The sequence below is a fragment of the Mustela putorius genome, unplaced genomic scaffold (assembly GCF_011764305.1).
Source record: "Mustela putorius furo isolate JIRA1106 unplaced genomic scaffold, ASM1176430v1.1 tig00003834_pilon_pilon_pilon, whole genome shotgun sequence".
NCBI lineage: Eukaryota > Metazoa > Chordata > Mammalia > Carnivora > Mustelidae > Mustela > Mustela putorius.
This window is the reverse complement of record NW_025421987.1, coordinates 112,051,059-112,074,829: the sequence shown is the minus strand read 5'-3', so window position 1 is coordinate 112,074,829 and position 23,771 is coordinate 112,051,059.

The following is a 23,771-nucleotide window of genomic DNA, read 5'->3' as shown; positions in this document are numbered from 1 at the left end:
TCGTTTAGTGCTCTGAAAATATCATGCCAGCTCTTTCCGGCCTGCCAGGTCTCTGTGCATAAGTCAGCTTCCAATCTAATATTTTTACCATTGTATGTTACAGACTTCTTTTCCCGGGCTGCTTTCAGGATTTTCTCTTTGTCACTAAGACTTGTAAATTTTACTATTAGGTGATGGGGTGTGGGCCTATTCTTATTGATTTTGAGGGGCGTTCTCTGAACCTCCTGAATTTTGATGCTCGTTCCCTTTGCCATATTGGGGAAATTCTCCCCAATAATTCTCTCCAGTATACCTTCTGCTCCCCTCTCTTTCTTCTTCTTCTGGAATCCCAATTATTCTAATGTTGTTTCATCTTATGGTGTCACTTATCTCTTGAATTCTCCCCTCGTGGTCCAGTAGCTGTTTGTCCCTCTTTTGCTCAGCTTCTTTATTCTCTGTCATTTGGTCTTCTATATCACTAATTCTTTCTTCTGCCTCATTTATCCTAGCAGTGAGAGCCTCCATTTTTGATTGCACCTCATTAATAGCTTTTTTGATTTCAACTTGGTTAGATTTTAGTTCTTTTATTTCTCCAGAAAGGGCTTTTCTATCTCCCAAGAGGGTTTCTCTAGTATCTTCCATGCTTTTTTCGAGCCCGGCTAGAACCTTGAGAATTGTCATTCTGAACTCTAGATCTGACATATTACCAATATCTGTATTGATTAGGTCCCTAGCCTTCGGTACTGCCTCTTGTTCTTTATTTTGTGGTGAATTTTTCCGCCTTGTCATTTTGTCCAGATAAGAGTATATGAAGGAGCAAGTAAAATACTAAAAGGGTGGCAACAACCCCAGGAAAATATACTTTAACCAAATCAGAAGAGATCCCAAATCGTGAAGGGGGAGAAAGTGGATAAAAAGAGGTTCAAAAAGAAAGAAAGAAAAAATAGTAAAAGGAAAGAATTTTAAAAAGAAAACAAATAAAGAAAAATATAAAAAGGAAAATATATATATATTAGATAAACTAGTTAAAAAACGTTAAAAAAAGAAATGGGTAAAAGTTAAAAAAAATTTAGCAGAAGAAGAGAAAAAAAATGAAAAAAAAAATTTAATTGCAAAACTAAAAAAAATCACAGGGAGAAAGCCATGAGTTCCGTGCTTTGCTTTCTCCTCCTCTGGAATTCTGCTGCTCTCCTTGGTATTGAAACCGCACTCCTTGGTAGGTGAACTTGGTCTTGGCTGGATTTCTTGTTGATCTTCTGGGGGAGGGGCCTGGTGTAGTGATTCTCAAGTGTCTTTACCCCAGGCGGAATTGTACCACCCTTACCAGGGGCGGGGCTGAGTAATCCACTCAGGTTTGCTTTCAGGAGCTTTTGTTCCCTGAGCGCTTTCCATAGATTTCCGGAGGTCGGGAATACAAATGGTGGCCTCCTGGTCTCTGGCCAGGAGGAGCCGAGAGCCCGGGGCCCCACTCCTCAGTGCGCCCTCAGAGAACAGCACCCAGTTACTCCCCTCTGCCTGACCTCCGGCCGCGCTCCGAGCTCACCGAGCCTGCGACCGGTTCAAGGTAACCCCGAACTGTGAGCTTACTGTTGGCTCTGTCTCTGTGGCGGGCTTTCCCGTTCCAATACCCGCAAGCTCTGCGACACTCAGACACCCCCGATCCTTCTGTGACCCTGCGGGACCTGAGGCCACGCTGACCCCGTGTGGGCTTCACCCCGATTTAGCCTCTGGAGCGATGTCTCTCAGTGGAACAGACTTTTAAAAGTCCTGATTTTGTGCGCTGTTGCTCCGCCGCTTGCCAGGAGCTGGCCCCTCCCCCCAGGGGTCTATCTTCCCGTCGCTTTGGATTCACGTTTCTCTCAGTCCTACCTTTCAGAAAGTGTTTGTTTTTCTGTTTCCAGAATTGCTATTCTTCTTCTCTTAGATCTGCCGATGGATTTGCAATCTTTAGATAAGCTATCTAGCTGATCACCTGCTAGCTGAAGTAGTCTCAGCCTGCTACTTCTCTGCCATCTTGACTCCTCCTCCTTCTCCTAACCTTTTGTGGATTCCATTGGGTTTTCTACATAAATGATCATGTCAGCTACGTATAAACGTAGTTTTACTTCTTTTTTACATTGAATGACTTTAATTTATTTTTCTTGTCTGATTGCCTGCTCTAGGACATCAAAGCAATGCTAAGTACAATACAATGCTTATTTTGTTCCTGATAATAGGGAGAAAGCATTTAGTCTTTACCATTAAATATGATGTCAGGTATAGGATTTGTGTGTTTTTTTTTTAAATTTATTTATTTGAGAGAGAGCCGGGGGTAGGGGCAGAGGGAGAGAGAGAAAGAAACTCAAGCAGACTCCCTGCTATGTGCAGAGCCCAATATGGGGCTCTATCTCATGACCCTGAGATCAGACCAACAGTTTGTTGCTTAACTGACTACACCACCCAGGTGCCCAGATATAGGTTTTTTAATAGACGCCCTTCATCATTTTGAGGAAATTCCTTCCTATGCTTAGTTTTCTAGGAGTTTTTATTAGTAATAGGTACTAGATTATCGCCAAATGCTGCTTCTGCATTTGTTGAGATGATCATATCGTTTTTCTATACCACCACCCACTTTCTGATACAGATGCCCTCCTCTACCACCCTTGGACTCTGATACCCTGTTCCAGGACACCAGGACAACCTTCTACGGGGATACTTTCTCACCTTCCTTGAGCTCTGAATCCACATTCTGGGCCACATTCCCCCAACATAGAGGCCAACCTCACTCTGCTTGGGCTTTAAAACCCCATGTCATGCTGCTTCTCTGAAGGAGCACCTCTTCACCTGTCAGCTTATTGTAGGTCGAACCCTTGCATGGACATCTTGCTCATGCTGCTGAAGCCCTGACCCCATGTCATGGCAGCATTTCTGTGTGGAGTGTGTGGACATCCTCCTTTCCTTGCTTGGGCCCTGTCACCTGCTCTGGGCTACTATGCTACCTAAGCTTGCCCTCCTTGTACTCTCAGCCACTGATGCAGATACCTATCTGGCTCTGTTCCAAGTAATCATTTTAGCGGAATCATATGTTAAGGGAAAGGAAGACAAGAGGAAAGAATATTTGTATTTTTAGCAAGTTCCCCAAATGATTTTTATGATTATGTTACAGTTGATCAATAGACCTTACTTGGATAAAAACTGGATGAGAACAATGGAACCCAAATACTTTGATATTAAAAATAATTGGGGAATGTAATTTGGAATGTGCACTGACACCTACATGGGAAATAGCTTATTGTTTCCTTTAAAAATTTTGGGGCGCCTGGGTGGCTCAGTGGGTTAAGCCGCTGCCTTCGGCTCAGGTCATGATCTCAGGGTCCTGGGATCGAGTCCCGCATCGGGCTCTCTGCTCAGCAGGGAGCCTGCTTCCCTCTTTCTCTCTCTCTCTGCCTGCCTCTCCATCTACTTGTGATTTCTCTCTGTCAAATAAATAAAAATTAAAAAAAAAAAAATTTTACCAGTAAGAAAAATAGGCTATATGAGATTAAGAGAGCATCTCCGATGTCAGCAATTCAAAGGATTATGTAAAAGTGCTGTAGTTAATAACAGTTTCTTGAAAAATCCATAGATGAGCTTTACATGGATAATGATAAGGAGTGACAGTGCTGAAATGTGTTCTGTACTTTTATTAGGAGTATCTACAAAGTCACATGGCAAAAGTAGTCCATACAGGAAGGTCTGAAAGATAGAATCTACCATCAACCCTGAGGAAACTGATCGTCCATCTCTTCTTCAAGGCTCTCCTTGTTAGGGCACCTGCTCCCCTCCATATCTTCCTCTTTCCCAAACTGTGAATGAGATAGTCCATTCATCCTAGCAACCTTGTCTTTTTTGGCACCCTCTTCCCATACTCCTGGTTTGTTCTCCCAGGATTCCCATTTTCACTTTCATCTCCCCCCTTTCTCTCATTATTCCAGCAGCTCACAGGAGTGATGAACAGGCATAGCTCGGAAGGTGGGCAGGGAGGCAGCTGGCAAATGCTCACACATTGCTGATTTCTGCCTTCTACAGTTCCGTACTAACTACTAACATATCTGGGGACTCAGGCATTTGCCGGTGCAGATCACAGTTGCAGAAGAAATACTATAAGTGTTTACACAGCCTTGTAATTATACCATATTTCACCTTGATCAAGTTTACATGTCACTTTGAGATTAGTTAGGTCCCCCCGAGGTTCACTGTGTTTGATGTCATCGATAGCCAGTATAACTAAATACTTGTGAAATTCCTCACTTACTGCTTGTTTGTTTCACACCTTAGAATGTGCACTCCTTAAGGATAGGGACTGTGTCTATCCTATTCACCAGCCGTATTTCCGTCTTTCATGCACAGCAATCCATTACCAAATGCTGTGAGCCCTGCTCTAGCACCTACCCCAGTCTGTCTACATTTTGCTGCTCTATCACTGTGCTAATCCAGGCCCCTCCATCTCCAGTCTGAATTTCACTGTGGCCTTCAAGGCCGGTCCTGTTGTCACTGTGTCCAATATATAGTCTATTTTCCACATGGTAGAAGACTGTTCTTTGACAGATGGATAGAATAGATAGCAAATCATGTTTCTGCTGTGCTCAAAACCCCCCTGCAACTCCTCACTGTTGGGATCTGACCTCTGGTTCCAGTGGTTGATGGGAATAATCAGCCCTTGGAAAGAAAGGAGCCTGATTTGTAGTTTGTCAGGGGTAGTGATGTAAATAATCTCATCATGGCCTATTTCAAGCTTTTTTCTTTCCTTCCTCCTTTCTTTCCTCCCTCCCTCATTCCCTTTTGTCTTTCCCTCCTTCCTTCATCTCTTTTCTTATTCTCTGCCTCCTCCAGAATGTACAGGCAATGACAGGAAGGTCCGTGTTTGTCTTAGTCATTGCTTAGAGGTGCCAGATACATAACAGATGCTCAATAAATATTTGTCGAGTGAACGATTGATTAAATAAATGGGTGCTCCATTCTTTTTTTTTTAAAGATTTTATTTATTTGACAGAGAACACAAGTAGGCAGAGAGGCAGGCAGAGAGAGAGAGAGAGAAGCAGGCTCTGCACTGAGCAGAGAGCCCGATGCGGGGCTCGATCCCAGGACCCTGGGATCATGACCTGGGCCGAAGGCAGAGGCTTTAACCCCCTGAACCACCCAGGCGCCCCGGGTGCTCCATTCTTTTTTTTTTTTTTTTTTTAAAGATTTTATTTATTTATTTGACAGAGAGAGATCACAAGTAGGCAGAGAGGCAGGAAGAGAGAGAGAGAGGAGGAAGCAGGCTCCCTGCTGAGCAGAGAGCCCGATGCGGGACTCGATCCCAGGACCCAGAGATCATGACCTGAGCCGAAGGCAGCGGCTTAACCCACTGAGCCACCCAGGCGCCCCGGGTGCTCCATTCTTAATGCAGTATTTCCAGCACTTAAGAATTGTTCATGGGTGGATGGCCTAGTTTTCAAATAACCAAATAATGTCCAGCACTTCCATGTTCACCCTGTACTACCTCATACAACATCTCATATGACCCAGGCACCATTCTGAGAAGAAGCCAGGGAAGGTGTTTGTCTCCCCACTTTACAAGTGAGGAAATGAAGACTCAGAGAGGTAGAGGTGTCCCCCTGCAAGTCACACCACAAGTCACAGTGTCTGCAGGGTCTGGCTCCCAGTCTTCCTCCTCTTCCCCAGAGCTGCCAGTGACTGGTTCTTGGGAGGGGCTCAGCAGGGAAGCCTGATGCTTTGGAAAGAGTTGTCCCAAGAAACAGGAGAGAAAGGGAGGGAAAGCAGGAAGAGGCAACTGATAACAGGGCAGACTTACTTAGGCCTCCACCAGCTGTTGTCTTTCAACTCAGGGTCAGTATAATGGGAATTTCAGACCCACTTCCCATTCCTGTCACTAGATTCATACTGCCCCCTCCCCCAGAAAGGCAGGGCTGGGCTCACTCCTAGTCTCCCTGTCTTCTTACACTACTGTAGAACTCCAGCAGACGTTCCAAGCTGGAGGCCTACAGGCTGAATTCTGTTTCCAGATGTGGCTTATTTAGCTCCTATACAGTTTTTAAAATTGAGCCCATTTACAAAGCAGGAGATTCCACATGAGTAAGTGGGTGTTTTTTGTTTGTTTTTGTTTTGCAAATAGGAAACTGGCCATTATTGATGGGGCTGACAGTGGCCACCTCCTAAGACCAGACAAGTGTTTTTCCAGTTCGCCACAGTCCCCACGATTTCCTATCACCTCTCCAACCTGGAGGAGAGCTACCAACTGCCATTTATTTTCATGCTTGTACTGTTGTTTTCCTTATTGTTGAGAAACACATTTCTGAACCTAACTCTCTACCAAAAGGAGGAAAACAAAGTACATAGGGCCTCGTGATGTTATTACATGATGACTGACAGTCCCGAGTCCCTGAGCCTTGGATTACATCCCACTTTCAAATACACCCTCTCTGAATCCTCTCCGCAGTCCCACAAAGAAGCCTTCGAGAACCTCTATTTAGGTGAGGATCCTGGAGTCCAGACAGACTGAGGGGTTTGCACAAGGTTTCATAACTAAGCAGAAGCAGACCTAGAACTTGAAGATAGCATCTCACTGGGCATGGGAATCCACATAAATTGGATTCACAGCTCCACACTTTGCCTTTGTGTTCACCGTAAAGCAGTGTGGGCCCCTTGAAACAGCCCTTGTGTAAGCTGCCACGTGCCCATTAGGTGGCGCCCTAAGCCAACAAAGCTTTCCAGAACAATGCTTTTGTGGAAATGGGTTTTCTTCCATTATTACAGGATTTTAAGTCAGAACAGTTTATCCTTTCTTTTAAAATAATGCCCTTTCAATACACACACAATATAGTGTGGATTTTGTGCCAGGCATAAAATGAAATTTGCCTTAATCCATCACCTAGGGAGAAAGTATTTGTGTCACAATTGACATCTGTTAAATTTTAAATGAAGTAAGCAAGCAGTAAGAAGGTCTGAAATACAGTCATTGTTCTAGAAGTCATGCAGACACTGATCAGCTGCCCTGTACAATTAGGAATAAAACAAGCACCTTTTCTTCCCCAACAAGCTCTGCTGAAAGCCTCAGTGAGGAAAAAGGCAGAGGATGACTGGACTTGCCCTCTGTGAAGTTAACACTTCCATTTCAAGTTCAGGCAAATTGGCTGGGCACAGCAGGGATAGTTACTCTGACAGCTCCATTGTCCTGGCCTGGGCTCTGCCCAGAGGGCTGAATGGAAGGAAGTACAGGCCTCCTCCTCCTTACCTGCTACTTTTTTTGTAAAGTGTAAGGCAGTGTGAAGAGCTTCATCCAGATTGGCCAGATCCGTTTTAATCATCCGATTATTATTTTGGTGAATCTATTCTTATATCAAAATATATTTGTTCTTTTGTATTTTGTACTAGCAAGGAATTTGGAACCAATCTCTCCAGTGCTAGCCCATGCCATCCATTATTCAAGCTCCATTATTAAAAAGAGAACAATAGCAGATACAATTCTGATATGCATCTTAAATATTAGTTAATTTATTCCTTATAAAGATATACTAAGATTATCAAATGAGAAAGTGAAGACTTGCCTATAAAATAAAATACCATATTTGTGGGTGGGGTTATTTTGCATGTTGGATTATTTTGATAAATGGGAGGATTGGCAGAAAGCCTTTCAACTTCAACTCTTTGTTTCGTCTTTTCCCTGATTCCTATAATCAGGTAAGTGTCTATGGCACTAACAATTAGTGCTTCCTGAATAGCCACACACATTTCCCAGGCCTCCCTGTGGCCGAATGGGGCCATTTGGATGAGTTGTGACAAGTGGCAATGTGATTGGAAGGGATGGGTGCGAGGCACTTACGAACAGCGTGGCTTTCATCTTCTCTTCCCTTGCCTTGAAATCCTGGAGGCCACATGCTCCAAATGGTGCTCCTTCAAGATGGCAGTGAGACTGTAGGAAGCCAAACCCCTTCACTGAACTGCACTGGACATGCTACAAAAGTGAGAAATGCAAATTTGCTGTGTTAAGCCATTGAGATTTGGCCTAACTTGTATTGCAGCAGATCCTATCCTATCCTATCCAAGAAGGCAGGACTTCTACCTTAGCTCACTGGAGGCAGGCCACCATGCAAGCTGACAATATTTCCTTTGATTATATGAGGTTTTCTGTTAAAGAAGGAGGAGATGATCACTATTGGGTTGATGACTATTTTTGGCGATGATTATCCTTTACCTTTCTGAGGCTGAAGGTCAGTGACATCCCAGTGGGCTGATGATTCCTCACCCTTGATTTCTTCTAAGGCCTCTCTCTGATTCCTTTTAGGTCATTGATGGAATGCATGCAGGAGAATTTGAACTTCTGTGGCACAACTATTTGCAAAACCCTGTTTGCCAACTTCTCTCCTTATATTGCTCTCTATAGATCATGGGGGCTTGTCTCTTTAGGCTGTTCATACTAATTGCAGATTTCAACTAAGCACTCAAAAAAACAAAAACAAAAACAAAAAACACCACTCATAAAATCCTAGCTTCCCTCTGCAAAAATTCCCCAGAGTAGGAGTTAATTTCACATGCTTACCAAATTTTAAATCCAAAGGCAAAATCAATTTGCCATTGTGCTACAACTGAAACTAAACCAAGTTCTCGGCTTTGGAGGCACATACTGGTGTCCTTGGTAGCATCTCGTGGCAGAGGTTTAAGTTAGGAATCTCTCTGATATGTTTAGGTTTCCTTGAACTCTTTAAGCTAAAAAGAAATGAGCAAAGCTTTCTTCCACATTTATACCAGTCACAGGAGACCTCTCTGAATAGCCAAAGTGAAGTAGTCCTCAGACAAATCACTTTACTCCATGTTCATACAATGGATACACTGCCTTGAACATCTGTGAATTTGCCTTGCCTTTCATTTTTCTGAACACTGCCCTGAGCCAATTTTAATGTATTTCTGATAATGAAAACAAAACAAATATACTTAACCTTCAAAAAAGGAAGGTGGATACAATCACTTCAGAGTTTGAAATAAAGGTCTGTAAACATCTGGTCACCTGAATCCTACATGATGATTCTTCTGCAGTCACTAGATGAGTAAAGCTCATTCTGGAGCTTATTTGAGGTGATTGTGATTTAAAAAGACCAAACTCAAGTCATAAAGTCTTGTGGTAGTTTTTTTTTTTTTTTAAGGTTTTATTTATTTATTTATTTGACAAAGAGAGAGAGAGATCACAAGTAGGCAGAGAGGCAGGCAGAGAGAGAGAGGGAAGCAGGCACCCTGCTTAGTAGAGATCCCGATGTAGGGCTCAATCCCAGGACCCTGAGATCATGACCTGAGCTGAAGGCAGAGGCTTAACCCGCTGAGCCACCCAGGTGCGCCTCTTGTGGTAGTTTTAATTTCTCATCAAAGAAGGGTAGCAAATTTCCCATCAGAGAAGGATTCAAGCACAGGGGTAGATCACCTTCTGTCCAAGATTCCTGAATTAGTAGAAATTGAAGGTAAAGAATTTATTTAAGCTCTCTTCCAAAAGATTCTAGGGTAATTCAGGAAAAACTATATTCATATGGTGCTTTATAAATCGTAAAACCCTTAGACCCGTATTTTTCTCATTAAGCTTCACAACAGCCCTGTCAGGTAGGTGAATTTACTACTTTCATATTATAGATACGGAAACTGAGATTCAGATAGAGCTTAAAGGTATTTCTCCAGGGTCATACATAGAGAAGATGGAAGGTCTTAAACTTCTGAGTCAAAATATTTCCACACTCAGGACAAGGGGCAAGTATGAGGCCGGGCCCATCTCTCTGTGGCTGAGGTGGTGTCAGGAAAACCACACTGCTAAGCACAGAAGAAAGGTTCCTCTGGACCTTCCCTTTTCACCTGTCCTGAAAGCTGGTTCTTGGCAAAGCTTGTGTCTTCAGTGTCCCTTTTGTACCCTTTCTTTGTTGGTATAGATCTGAGTTGTCCTGTCCCGTCAAAAATGAACTTCATGAAGCCTATGGTTAAAACTTGCTTGGTGTTGCAGCTAATTCCCGGAGTTTTTCCTCTTTAAAAGGACCATAGGCAAAGGCACCCCAAACAAGGGTGCTCTCGGGCCCTTGGCTTCGGCATGGGAGAACAGGGTATTTCTGTTGTGGGGCCTTTTCAGTCATGCCTCACTGGCTACTCCACCTAGTGTGAATTGTATGAGAGCACAAAGGACAATACTGCTGCTTGGTGGGGGAAAGAATGCTGGTGGAGGGAACAGGATGTCCCGTTTCAGTTCCCCCACAGCCCCCAGGCTCTGGCGTAGATGGGAGGACAAATCCCCTTGTGTAAGGGCCTGGGAACAGAGCTTTCTTCCACACACTTCTCCCTATCAGATTCTGCCCTATTCTGGTAATTCAATGGGAAATGAATCCACCCAGGAGTCTGGGCTGGCCCCTGAAAGGAAGGTAAATATAACAAAGAGAAAGTCATTGCCAATTTTAGAGACCATGTGTTAACAGGAATAAACAGGAATACAGCTGAGTGGGAAAATGGGCGTTTCACCGTGGGTTGTATCTAAACAGGCAATAGTCAAGCCAGAAGTGTGCTTTGTATCTTTTTTCATTTGGGTTGGCCCGTGGGGGTGAGTGAGAGGGAATAAAGCATACACAGATTGCTCCAAATATAATCTCTCGAGGCTTTTAAAAAAACATTCAGTCTTGCTACTCCTAATGTAACCGGAGGCAGTTACAATTTGCGTCTGGAAGATTTTTCTCTCTCTGCCTGAATGTCCTTGACTACCATAGTATGAGCTTTGGGTCTTTTGGTGACACATTTTCTGACTCTGAGGGCCTGAGGAAACTGACTTCCAGAGAGAGAGGTTCAGTGACTTACCCAGGGTCGCACAGTTTGGAAATGTGAAGTCAGGACTCTCACGGTCTCCTGACTCCCTGTCCTGTGCCTCTCCAAACACCTGCGTAAGACCCGCAGCAGGATGATGTGATGATACTCATCTTTGTCATTATTTTGATCCCAAAGGCTTTCTCCCAAACTACGCTGGAGGCATCTGCTGTCTCAGAGAAGGGACGTTAAGGCCTAAAAAGTAGAAGCAAATGTTTTCTGTTTCCCACATGAAGGTACTAGAGGCGCAGGAGCTTAAAAACCTGAGATCTAAGGAATTCAGGCCCTAAATTTATGCTGGAAACAACAGATTTGGAAGGATAAACGAGATTGCAAGAGCCAGTTTTTCTCACTCCAAAGAGTGGAGAAGAGAGGAGAGGCTTAGGGAACAGGAGAATTTGGATGTTAGTAAGTCTCACTGAGAAAGGGGACTATCCCTTGCTCCCATCACCCATATTTCACATGCACCCAAGTGGCGGGGGGGGGGGCAGGGCATCTCTGAGAGGGATGCAGCCTCAGAGAGCCCTCGGAAATGGGGCAAGGACAGAGAAGAGATCTTCATGGACAAGTGCCAGAACGCACAGGACAGCAAGGATGGTTCAGGGGCATGAAGAGTAGGCAACGATCAGGGGGCCAGATGGCCCAACTCCATCACCACAGAAGCCCCCTAGAAGATAAATGCAAACCTGGGAACGAGGGAGCTAAGTTACACTTTGAACCGTACACATTTCCCATGTTTGTTGTTTAGAAACGATCAAACAGCAGCAGTTTCACATGGTTCAGCATCATCTTAGGAAACCCAGAACTGGAGGCAATTTCGGTTCTATCTTCCAGCAGAACAGAGGTTTAAAATGGAAATCAAATTCAGTGCAGTCAAACAAAGACACTTGTACTTACCCCCTGCCTGAAGGCTGCAGGCTTTGCTCTCTACACAGCACTGCTGCATACCCATCAATTCTTGAGCCGCCCAGTGGTTCAGATCAGAGCCAATGGGCTCCAAGACAGTTGGTGGCCATGACAGTGGATTGTCCTCCCATGCCCTACCCTTTCAGACTCATGCAGGTCCAGGGTCTGGAGAGAGCATGCACGGAAGCAGGAAAGCCTCGTTCCTTTCTTACTGTTCAGTCCAGTGTAGCATCTCATCTACATCACAGGAATCTGCGAATCATTACCTTTACTCTTTAAGTGGGTTGAGTTTTGCTTTGGCCTTCTCACTGGGGTAAGGCAAGCAGGAGTGGAGAAGCTTGATTCCCTCCAGTTGAGGCTTAGTGGCAGGGAAGTTGCTAGTAAACCCATAGCCCCCGTTCCACCTGCATGACCCTAGGTAATGTGTCAAGATAGGAGTCTGGGAAGAGCTAAGGAAGTGATCACAGAAAGGGCAAAAGGTGTTGCTCCTCCAGAAGCCACATCTAGGAATAGTGCAATGACAGTATAGTTTATAGTGGTCCTTAAATTGTGTGCCAAGGCAGCCTGAGGAGCCTCAGTGAACACAGAAAAACACTACAGGATAGTTTAGATTTTTGAGGGAAACTCATTAACTTCTGTCAAATATTAAATAAAGCTACTAGCCCAAGATAGCTCACAGTTTCAACATTAGATCGTGACATCATGTCTTTGTAAAGCTGGGTTTCAGATGTTGTTATGATAAAAAGCATGCTATATGCATAAATGAGTGTAAAGTAAGAAATGACAATGGTGGTATCCACTGAGTCCAAGGTCTGAGAAGTTGTACAGTGCCCAACAGGAAAACGCATCCCATTATTAAGAAATTGTGGTTCTTTAAAAACAAAATGAAAACACCATCTCTTCTCTCAACCTATACGTGTTGTTTTTTAAATAGTTACTAGGTTCATAAGAATGAGTGTACTTTTAAAAAATTCAGGTATAATTAACATACAGTGTTATAGCAGTTCCATGCATACAATATAATGATTCCTTTTTTTTTTTTAAGGTTTTATTTATTTGTCAGAGAAAGAGCACACAATCAGGGGGAGTGGCAGGCAGAACAAGGAGCCTGATGTGGAACCCAGGACCCTGGGATCATGACCTGAGCCAAAGGCAGAGACACTTAACCAACTGAGCCACCCAGGTGTCCCTTATGATCATGTTCTACACGTTACTCAGTGCTCACCATGATAAATGCGTGTGTGTGTATATATATATATATATATATATATATATATATATATATCTCACATCTTCTTTATCCATTCGTCTGTGGATGGACACGGGTTACTACCATATTCTATATCTTGGCTGTTATAAACAAAGGGTACATTTATCTTTTCAAATTAGTGTTTTCATTTCCTTTGGGTGAATATCCTCATCTGAGTAATGTTTGGAATTGTTGAATCATTATATTGTATGCTTGAAACTAGTATAACACTGTATGTTGATTATACTTCAATTAAATTAAAAAAAATATATATTTATTAGGTTGTTAAGACATAACTATTAAATTATTTGGACCTGATTAATTAATAAACAAATTTTCTAGGCATTTTTTTGACCCATAGATTCTGTGAAAATTTACTGAGATGCTAAGGGAGCTGTGAACCAAGAAAATTTGGGAATCTATCATAGGAGATGGGCAGGCTAAAATGAACTTGGGTCCCTGGATGAGCTACCCTGAAATGCCAGCATTCTAGCAGGTTATGTGGGAGAGAAACAAACTTCTGTTCTTTTTGAGCTACTGCACTTGGGGTCTCTTTGTTACAACAGCTTGGCCTTTTCCTTGCCAATACAGCAGCCCTCAGTAAACATTTGTTGATGAATTAGGTTTGGCATTCATCTACTCCATTATTTCAGATTTTGAGTTTGCTTTTGGAACAGTAATCAAATAAGGGGTGGTTCTGAAAAAATAAAAACATAACCAGAGGCCATGGGATATAAGGGTAAACATCGGTCACTTACTAGTTACTTGACCTGGGGTAAGTTACTTGTCAGTCTCCTTGTCTATAAAATGAAAATAATTTATCTACCTGGCATACGTTATGGTGGAGCAGAGTGGATAAGGTAATAATCATGAAAATATTTTGGGAAGTATTGCATATATATGTGGTCTTCATGATTGAAATATTTAGGAAAATATTAATGCTGTCAGGGATCATCTCAAAAAGGGGTTTGTTGGTAGGAACAAAAGCCTGAAGTAGGGCGGAGTCTGAATAATAAAGTTGGTTGTTTGTTTGTTTATTTATTTATTTATTTATTTGAGAGAGGGAGAGAGAGCACAAGCGGGGGGGGGGAGGGACAAGCAAAGGAGGAGAAGGAGAAGCAGGCTCTCTCTTGAGCAGGGAGCTGGGGGCTTCTTGGTAGGAATGAAAGCCTGAAGTAGGGCAGAGTCTGAATAATCAAGTTTGTTTGTTTGTTTCTTTCTTTCTTCTTTCTTTCTTATTTATTTATGATTTTATTATTTATTTAACTGAGGGAGCGAGAGAGATCACAAGCAGGGAGGAGAGGGACAAGCAGGGGACACAGGGAGAAGCAGGCTCCCTCTTGAGCAAGGAGCCAGACATGGGGCTCTCATGACCTGAGCTGAAGGCAGACACTTAACTGAGCCACCCATGCGCCCCAGGTTTTTCCCTTTATTAAAGAGTCAAATTTTGTTTGTTCAAAAACAGTTCAGAAACACATTTACACACTACAATTTAGAGGCTAAGTTTTACCAAGTAAATAATACCCTTGAAAGTCAAATTCCAGGCCCAGGAGCTTACCTACTTAAGTGGCTTGATTACCAATAAATTCATTGGGTTCCAAAGGATTTAATTCTCTCCTAAGCAGTTAAACAATCTTCCTTTCATTAATTAGAAATGGTTTTTCATCAGGGCACCTGGGTGGCTCACCATCACTCTTAATTTCAGCTCAGATCATGATCTCAAAGTCCTGGGATTCAGTCCCACCCCTCCACCCTGCTTCAGGTTCTGAGGTGGGGGAGGGTTTGCTGGAGATTTTCTCTCTCTCTCTCTCTCTCTCTCTATCCGCCCCCCCCCCATGTGTGCTCTCTCTCTCAAATACATAAATCAATCTTTAAAAAAAAAAAAAAAGCTTTTTTGTCTTTGTCAAAGTCAATGCCACCATTAAACTCCTTTCCACCCCTGTATGAGTTCCCATTATATCAGATTTCTAGGATATGAATTAATAACTGTTTTAGATAAGTTAACCAAATCCAAAGAACCCAGTAAAGAACAGTTTAAGAGGTGGCCTTTGAGTAGACAGGAGGACGTCAGTCATTTAAAAGTTGTCTGGCATCTCCTCCCCTTTGTGATTATCCCTTCTTGGATTTTCCATCATGTGGGGCCCTGAGAAGTAGGAACACAGTCAGGGGATAAAGGCTTGGCCACTCGGGCTCAGCTTCCAGCTCTGAGACCTGGAAACCATGGTTCATTTCAGGCTGAGGAGGTGGTGGCACCAGGTAGTTCCTGGGACAAAGTCCTTTTGAGTATCCCCTTAGTTCTGGGACTATAGCCTACCCTCAAGTCAGTAAGTCCCAGTTATCCTTCCAGTTACTCCCCTCTTTGTCTAAGACAGCGGGAATCAGTTTTCATTATTTGTAACCAGATAGTTTAATATGATGCCTTCTGAACAGCTTTTCATCCACACTTTCTTGAGCTAATCTATAGTGTTATTGCTACAAAGTATTTAACAAGAAAGACATCAGAGTGCTTTTAGAAGCAAGAAAATTCATTCCTGTCTCCATCTAGAATTCCTGAGTTGAAGATTTAAGATATATCTGGAAAAAATCTGTGTTCTTTTAAAATGTAGCCATGTCCATAATTGATGTATTATGCCTTTTTTCATATTTTTCATCTGTGTGTGGCTAGAGAAATTATAAAGAAAAGTTTCTGTTCCCAAAGGGGAACTCCTCTATGGAAAATGGGTTGTTGTTTTTGTTTTTTTTTTAAAGCCACAATCATGCTTCTGAGAATGTTTATCTCACTTTACCAAACATCATACGGTCCAACCTCATGGGCATTCTTTATTCTGACATGTATTACTCTGAATAAGAATACCATCATCTTGGGAGAAAAAAAATAAAGAGATTATTTCTTTCCTAAATATGCTTACTGTTCCATTTAAAGGGTATCTGTGGTAGAGAAGGGAAAGAATGGGTTTTTCTCAAAACTTTCAAGAGGCTAGTTATTCAACATGTCTATTTTTAAACTTTACCATCTAAAATCATTAAGCCTTTTAGGTTTATGGGTGTTGATTTTCTTGACTCCAGAAGTAAATCCAAAGAAAATGATGCAACACCAATGGGTATATTTTACCTGTAATATTCGCTCTGAAGAAGGAATTCTAATTAGGAATGCAGTTCTGTCTTTTTGTGTGTAGAATTATTTAGCTTAGCTTAAAGAGAGTGTGTGCAACCCGGGGTGCGGGGGGCAGAAACAGAGGGAGAGAGAGAATCACTAGAAGACTCCCCGCTGAGCAGGGACTCTGATGTGGTGCTCATTCTCACAACCCTGAGATCATGACCTGAGCAGAAACCAATGAGCAGATGCTTAACTGACTGGTCTCCTAGCTCTATGAACACAACCTTGTATCTACCTTTGTTGCCTTCATTCTCACTCCTGAGCCCCATTCTCCAGTTCATTTTCAGTAGCTAGAGAACTATGCTGAAAACATAAATCTGGTCACTTAATCCTCTGTCAAATATCATTTGGTGTCTTTTCATTGTTCTTAGGATGAAAACCAAAATCCTTAACAGGCTGAGAAGTCCAACATTATCACTTTATTTTTAACATTAAAAAAAAACAACAACAACAAAATCCTGAAAGATGAAAGAGTCTGGTAGTTCATTATTTTGGACAAATTTACCAGAGCTATATTTTGAAACTCATAACTTACAAGGGCCTCATCTTTCAGTAACTCATTATCAGTAAATGATCTGTCAAATTTCATACTTTTGACAAAAGAAAAACACTGAGAGAGTGAAGCAACAGAAATGTCTGGTTTAATGGAAAGAAGATGTTGAAACTAAGCAAAAATGCTCAAACTGGCAAAAATTAGAGCCAAGAAAGAATGGGAGGAAAAAACCAAGGCCATCCCTCAGGCAGTGCCTGGGCCATGCCCACATCCAGACTGGAACGAACGAGCCCAAAATTTAAAAAATGTGTGAGCAAAATGTAACTGACCTATCACTTTTTTTTTTTAAGGGCAAGATATACATATGTGTGTATCAGTGGGAAATAAAAACAAAATGATATTATTTTAGAATAAAATTGTTCAGACCGCAATAGCTTCCTCAGAGGGCAGTTGGCCATGCGTCATAAAAACAACTGATATCAGAGAGAGATCTTTAATATCGGAAACAAATAATAGCTCTATTACAGCCTGTGACTTCAGATGAATTTGCCATTGGGTTGACTTCCTCCAGAGTCCCAGTCTGCCTATCAGAAAGGACTCATACAGAAACACCAGTTTATTTTTTAATTCTCCTAGTAGGAAGTGATGGATCAAACCTGCAGAGACCCACTGCTTGCTCTAGGATGACGTTCAGGAGACCTGTAAAATGGGATGGCTGCACGTGTAAGTTCTCCAGCCTGTGCTGGGGATGCATTCTTTACAGAGCCTGGCATTTTCATTCTCTGGGGGAAAGTTTGGAGACTTCCAGATTACCCATGTCTCATGTGCCACAGTATGTTCTGTGTTATCTTGTATATTTTCACAATGTAGCTTATAGTTATTCCGATTTTACAGATGGAAAGATGGAGTCTTACAAAGAGAATAGACATGCTGTTTCCTCCTTGCTCTCAGAAATCTTTCTCCCTTTTTCTGGTGCTAGCACCCTAGTTTTCTTTGGGGGACATGCCTTTCCAGTCTTGGTGAGGGTTTGGGGGGAGGCTTCCACTCATGGTATCCTACTCTCTTCTAGATAATTCCATGCCTTTCCCAAAGAATCTCAATCTTGGTGAAGTACCACATGAGTGGAAAGCCATTGAAGCTTTCCTAAAGTATCTGCTGCCATCTTCTGTCCTTCCTAAGGCCTGGTTCTTCAGCTTTCATTCTGGTATATATTTTCTTACCTGAGTTGTCCAGGGTCAATTTCTGTAGCTCATAATCAGACAGCTCTGACTGAAACAAGAGTCTGTAGCTTGCCTGCAGATGTTCCCACTGCTGTTTCCTTCACTCTTTCCACTTCCTCTCTCCCTGCCACCCTGGTTATGACTGCCATGCGCTGGGTGCTTGGTGCCCATGGGACCTGACCCTTTTCTCCACATAAGGAGAGTGAAGGGAGTGAGGTGTGTTGTGCTCCTGAGGCACAGGATTTCTAGTTCAAGGCTCTGGGTTTTTGTTTCTCTGTATAGCCTCACTACCTATGAGCTGAGCTCTATCTCAGTGTGATTTGAAGGTGGTCTGGAGACCTCTAAGTATCCATTCTCTGGACTGCTTCTATGTCTGAAACTCTACCCAGAGAATCACCAACTGTGGGAGTTTTTCTCAAAATTCTTGATGAATAGCATTAAGCTAGGAGTTTAATACTTTTTAAAAATATTTTTATTTATTTGTTAGAGTGAGAGAGAGCGAGAGCCCAGGCAGGCAGAGTGGCAGGCAGAGGCAGAGGGAGAAGCAGGCTCTCCGTGGAGCAAGGAGTCAGAGGCAGGACTTGATCCCAGGACACTGGGATCATGACCTGCGTGCGCCAAAGGCAGTCGCTTAACCTACTGAGCCACCCAGGTGTCCCTAGGAGTTTAATTCTTGTATGGTAGTAGTTGTGTGTACTAGTCTAATGCTTATATGTTTTAACGAAATATTACTCATCACAATAGTGCTTATATACATTTGAAAAGCAGTGGTATAACCCTGTGGGAGACACAGAATGATTAAGTGCATGGACAGTAAGGTATTTGAGGATCTTCCTGCAAAAACTCTGTGTGCCCTCTTCACACCCAGAAGCCTCACAGCCTACAGGTGGGGAACCACTGCATTAATCCATGTGGCATTTGTTATCACATTAGGAGGTTTCGTTCATTCATTCGTTCATTCATTCATTCATTCCATGGAGAATAGCACCTGGAGAGAGAAGCTGTGCTGGAGTCTCGCCCTCTACCCAGAACCATAGAAGATGTGCGTTCTGCAGGCACCTTTAAGAGGATATTTGACTCAGGGAATGCCTTTAAAGACAAATTTTGCTGCCTTATGGTTTTCTTGCGGTTTTTTTGAGCCAACTCTTTTTAAGAATGAGCAGTGGAGGGGCACCTGGGTGGCTCAGTGAGTTAAGCCTCTACCGTCGGCTCAGGTCATGGTCTCGGGGTCCTGGAATTGAGCCCCACATCGGGCTCTGTGCTCAGCGGGGAGCCTGCTTTTCCCTCTCTCTCTGCCTGCCTCTCTTCCTGCTTGTGATCCCTCTTTGTCAAATAAATTAAAAAAAAAAAAAAAAAAAGAATGAGCAGTGGAAGGGGTACAGACAAGTCCTGATGTTAGGAACACCAAATCTCTTACTAAAACTTCCTTGTGCTTGAAAACTTGGGCCCATGGCTGGGGGTGGCCAGCCAAATACTGCCTGTCTGGTTTTCCAGCTGAGTCTAAGGGGCAGTTGATTGTGTGAGGGATTGTGTGGGCAGAAGTGAGCATAGAGTGGGAAGCCTAGTCTACAAGGAGAAAGAGGGTGTTTGTTTAATCTTGTTTGGGGAGAAAGGCTTAAAATGGAAGAGGGGATAGGCCTCACAATGGAAGAAAGGAAGAAACAGAAAAAGAGGTAATTAGGGTCTGACTCTATCCCAGCTTCAGGAGTTAAGAATAAAAACTGCCATTTATTAATCATTTGGTCTGTGTCAGGCACTGTGTGTCCTCTTCCTTAGTCCTCCCAACAATTTTGTCATAGATACTATTACTATTATCCCCATCCTAAAGAAGAAGAAACTGAGGTTTGGGGTGTTAAGTAACTTTCTCAGAGTCAGATACCTAGATCTGTGGCTCTTGGTAACCTGGCCTTAGTCCCACAAGTGATCTGAAACCTCTCTGGGTCTGGGCTTTAATGAAACTGAAACATGCTGCTGCTCTCTGTGGACACACAGTATGGCTCCAGTGAGTAAAACCTGAAGGGGATTTTTTTTTGGCACTTCACCATTATTAGCCTAGGGAGTCGGAGAATCAGCCAGTTCCAAAGATGGGGCATAATTCTCCTCCAGGAACTAGAGTGTACCCCAGCTGTGCAAACTTGAGGTTCAGTCTCTTCATCTATAAAACAGAGATGGCAGTACCTCCTATATCAGGCTTAGATTCAACTAGAATGACAGAAAACACAGACTAACAGTAGCTTAACAAGAGAAGTGTATTTTTCTCGCACATAAACAAACTCTGGTGATGTAAAGTCCAGAACTTGTAGAGTGGCCCCGGAGTTGTCAAATACCCAGGCTTTCTACATTTTTGTTCTGCCATTCATACCGCATTTCTTCTACCTCATTGTCATAAATAGCTGCTGTAGCTCTAGCCATTGCATCTGCTTCTACTCATCTAGAGGGAAGAAGGGGCAAAAACAGGTACACCTCCCTTTAAGGTCACCCCCATTCTGGAAGTTGCACATTCCCCTTCTCTTCACATCCCAGTGGTCAGAATACATGCCAAACCTAGCTGCAAAGGAAGCTGAAAAATGTCTTTATTCTGTCAGGCCAAATACCCCATCAGGGGTTCCACTACTAAGGAAGAAGGTGAGAATAGTTATTGAAGTTGCTGGAAGATGAAATGAGTTCAATGCATGTAAGTGATCCAGCAGGTCTTCCTGGCCCCCTAGGGTAGACTAGATAAACAGTAGTAGTAAATCTGTCTTTCCTTTGCGAGTTTCCTGGCAAACATTCCAATTTGGTCATATCTGTTTTTATATATGGATAAAAAGCTAATCAAACATGTATCTTTAGGAGCTCCTTTTTTCTAGAATTTTGTATTAGGAAAGGGTTTTGTTTTTAATGCATCAGTACTTTTTAAAAAGTTCCTTCTGGGGGTGCCTGGGTGGCTCATTGGGTTAAGCCTCTGCCTTTGGCTCAGGTCATGATTTCAGAGTCCTGGGATCGAGCCCTGCTTTGGGCTCCCTGCTCAGCGGGAGCCTGATTCCCCCCTCTCTCTGCCTGCTGCTCTGCCTACTTGTGATCTCTCTGTCAAATAAATAAATAAAATCTTTTTTTTTTTTTTTTTTTTTTTTTTTTTTTTTTTTTATTTTATTTATTTATCAGAGAGAGAGGGGGAGAGAGCAAGCACAGGCAGACAGAATGGCAGGCAGAGGGAGAGGGAGAAGCAGGCTCCCTGCTGAGCAAGGAGCCCGATGTGGGACTCGATCCCAGGACGCTGGGATCATGACCTGAGCCGAAAGTAGCTGCTCAACCAACTGAGCCACCCAGGCGTCCCAATAAATAAAATCTTAAAGAAAAAACTTTCTCTTCTTACATTATAAAAAAAATAATAAAGTTCCTTCCTATTCCTTAATATTCCTTAGTTACTTAATATTCCTCCTTAATAAAACAATGGTCTTTCTATTGTTGTAGTCCTTGGCTCTTCACTTTCCCTTATTGTAGTTAAAGCCTGAAGGCAAATAAAAGTGATATCATCTTATAATAAAATGTCATAAATAAAAAAACCAAAACATCGTAATCATCTTTGCTTGGCTTTGAGATCACTGCTGATGCTCATGCCACTTTCTAAAAGGCAGCATGGGGTCTACCAAGTGCAAGCTGTGAGAGCTTGGACAAGTCAGGTCCCTGCTCTAAACCTCAGGTCGCTCATCTGGAACCCAGGGCTGTGAGAATGAAGCAGAATGATTGATGGAAGCCAAAGTCTCAGCAGATGGCGTGGCACAATCTAAGTCCACCACAAAGGGGAGCTCGTATTTTTTTTTTTTTTTCTATCCAGAGGACTCCCAGGCTTAGCTGGAGATTTTTTTTTTTAATTTAGGTTTCCAGTTCATAATATGTTAGCTTTTGTTATAATAAAAAATACATACTTAATGAGATTGTTCATAGCGGATCTACTCATAATAGCTGCAAACTGAAAACAGCCCAGCCTGTCAACAAAAGAGTCAATAAACAAACACTGGCCTATTCATACAAAGGCACACTGCTCAGCAATCAAAAGGAATGAGCTACTAATACACAATCTGACAAGGACGAATCTCAAAACCATTACACTGAGCCAAAAGAAGCCAGACACAAATGAGTATACAATGTATGATTCCACCTATTTGTGGCAAAATTCATCTAAGGTAGAAAAGAACAACAAAATAGTGGTTGCTTCCGGAGGGGAGTGCAGGGCATAAATGAGAAAAGAGTTGAGGAAACTTCCTGGAGGGCTGATAGTGTTGAGTATCTTGAAAGAGGTTTAGAGTACATTTGACTAGAACTCACCTAATGGTGCATTTAAATTTTGTGCATTGCCTTGAGTGTGACTTTTAATCTCAGAAGTAAAAAAGAGATATCAGGGGTGCCTGGGTGGCTCAGTGGGTTAAAGCCTCTGCCTTCGGCTCAGGTCATGATCTCAGGTCCTGGGATCGAGCCCTGCATCGGGCTCTCTGCTTAGCAGGGAGCCTGCTTCCTCCTCTCTCTCTGTCTGCCTCTCTGCCTGCTTGTGATCTCTCTCTCTCTGTCAAAAAAAGAAATAAATAAAATCTTAAAAAAAAATAAGAGAGAGAGAGATGCCAACAAATATTGGGCCCTAGGATGATAGGCTGAAGGGTTCTGGGGTAAGGTATACTTTTGTCTGCAAACTGGTGATGCGTCGTAAAAAGGGCAGCCTCCCTGTAGGCTGAATGGAGAGAACTGGACTCAGCAGCATAGGGCAGTGGACACCAAGAGAGAGGAGCAGAGATCCTTGCACTGGTAGGAAGCAAGAGGGAGAGTTGGAAAGGGTGCATGGGCAAGAGTGTGTGGGGCCTTCGAGTGGGACAGGGGACGGGGCTGGGGCAGTGGCTCTGGTCCACGCTCACTGCTGACACTGGTTCTTTTTTATTGTTTTTACACTGGTTATTAATGTTTCATTTATTTATTTCTCTCTTTTTAAAATTTAAATTCAATAAACCAGGGTATATACATCATTGTTTAAAAAATTAACATATAATGTATTATTTGTCCCAGGGGTACAGGTCTGTGAATTATCAGTTTTACACAATTTACAGCACTCACCATAGCACATACCCTTCCCAATGGCCATAACCCAGCCACCCCATCTCTCCCACTTCCCTCCCCTCCAGCAACCCTGTTTCCTGAGATCTTAAGAGTCTCTTATGGCTTGTCTCCCTCCTCTTTTGCATCTTGTTTCATTTTTCCCACCCTTCCCCCCACAATTCCCCACCCTGCCTCTCAAATTACTCATATCAGAGATCATATGATAATTGTCTTTCTCTGATTGACTTATTTAACTTAGCACAATACCCTCTAGTTCCATCCATGTCATTGTAAATGGCAAGATTTCAGTTTTGATGGCTGCATAGTATTCCATTGCATATATATACCACTTCTTTAACCATTCATTTGTTGATGGACATCTAGGCTCTTTCCATAGTTTAGCTATGGTGGACACTGCTACTATAAACATTTGGGTGCACGTGCCCTGTTCAATCACTATTTGTATCTTTAGGGTAAATACATAATAGTGTGATTGGGAGCTCTCAAAGGAGGCTTTGGGCTGGTGTAAGCCAGAGAGGGGGAAGTCATTTCTGCTACCTCTTACCCTGCATTTGTTCCACCCCTGGGAGGTATCCATGCTGCCCTGTGAATATCCCCCACTTTGCCATCTTCTTCCCCTTGCCACCATCACTCCTCCCAGTACAAGCCCTCCTCTCTCTCCAGGGGACATCTGCATTGTCAGTTACCTGGATGACCAGTACCCCTACTTCCACACGGACCCCCAACCCTTCCTCCACACTGTGGGCAGAGCAGTATTCTCAAAAGGCACCTATTGCATGGAGCCCTGGGTGTCCTACATAAACAATGAATCTTGGAACACTGAAAAAGTAAAAGTAAATTTAA